General features: G+C 42.5%; 1 pseudogene; it reads right to left on the bottom strand.

The window, feature by feature from the left end:
* Positions 1 to 973: 973 nt before the first annotated feature.
* Positions 974 to 1,380, bottom strand: part of LOC103584231 — a 3,385-nt pseudogene continuing 2,978 nt past the window's right edge.

Below are 1,380 nucleotides of genomic sequence, written 5' to 3'. Positions count from 1 at the left end.
TACATGGATTAAAAATCATAATTCCAGATTTCTTTACATATAAAGTGGAATAGTCCAGCAAATATATCCACCTTCACAGACTTCAGTTCCATTCAATGATATGGCACATTCTGCAAAATTACCTAATCACACACACAAAATGTCTTGAATACAGTAAAAATGTATATGCAATAAAGGTAATTTACAATGAGAAATAAGGAAAGTAATTTATCTTGGCTGTGCTTCAGAAATTTAGGGTCAGTAGCCTTAGTCAAGATACGAAGCAGAGAGAGAGAAGCACAGCTGTCTCTAGGAGTGGGCAGGGTACGTACGATCACTGACGAGGCATGCATGCACACAGAGGATTTAAAACTGCTCAGTCTCGGGCCGGCCCGGTGGCGCATGCTACAGTGTGCCACTTGGGAGCGCGGCTGCACTCCCACCGAGGGTTCGGATCCCACATACAGACCGGCCGCTCACTGGCTGAGCGAGGTCTGGGAGCAACACCGAGGGTTGTGATCCTGTTGCCGGTCTCGGTCCGGTACGGGCGCGACACTGAGGGTTGTGATCTGTTGCCGGTCACGAAAAAAGACAAAAAGGAAAATAAATAAATAAATAAAACTGCTCAGTCTCACTATGAAAACTGAACGGAGTTAAAAGGAAATGCTGTGGCTTCCCCTATCCACCTCTGGATCAAGTCCACAATCTTACTTCATCATATAGAAAATACGATTGGCAAGGATCGCCAAAAATAGATCACTACTTGGGTAAATGAAACAAAATGCTTCACTAATCCCAATTCTTGGTTGCGCCTCTTGGACTAGAAGAGTTTTGTAGACAAAGAAGTGTTTCACAAAACTGAAATGTCATTCAGGTGAAGGAAAAGACATTTTCCATAAACACTTAAAACTTCACACTCCCTTACAGCTGAACCATTGTATGTTACAATAGTGAGGGTTAGGGTTCTGGGGATCCTTTAGCAGCAAATGCCAATTTAAAGAGCATGGGGTCTCATAGGGTTGATTTTCTTGCTGGCTCCTTCTTCTTCTTGTAGGGCATGAAAAGATTTCACTTTATCCCGCAGCTCAGTTAAAATGTCTATTTTTTGCTCAAGAATAACTTCAAGTTGTGTAGCCTGTGAATCGACATCACAGTCTACTTCCTCGGTCATCTCTAGGAGAGCCTTTTTGTCGTCTAACCATTGAATAGATTCCTGGACCACTGCCCTGTGATCTTCTACAACTTGTTGTTCCATTTCTGCCATTTGTGCGACAGCTTTGTGGAAAGTAAACATTGTGGAGAAACCTTCTTCTTCGTTTTGCTCACAAAGAAGTTTAAGATCATATATAGGATCATGTCATCTGCAAACAGGGACAGTTTGACTTCATCCTTTCCAATCTG

The sequence above is a fragment of the Galeopterus variegatus genome, unplaced genomic scaffold (genome assembly GCF_000696425.1).
Source record: "Galeopterus variegatus unplaced genomic scaffold, G_variegatus-3.0.2 Scaffold47504, whole genome shotgun sequence".
Classification (NCBI taxonomy): domain Eukaryota; kingdom Metazoa; phylum Chordata; class Mammalia; order Dermoptera; family Cynocephalidae; genus Galeopterus; species Galeopterus variegatus.
The sequence above is the reverse complement of the archived record's forward strand: the minus strand, read 5'-3'. Positions and strand labels throughout refer to the sequence as shown.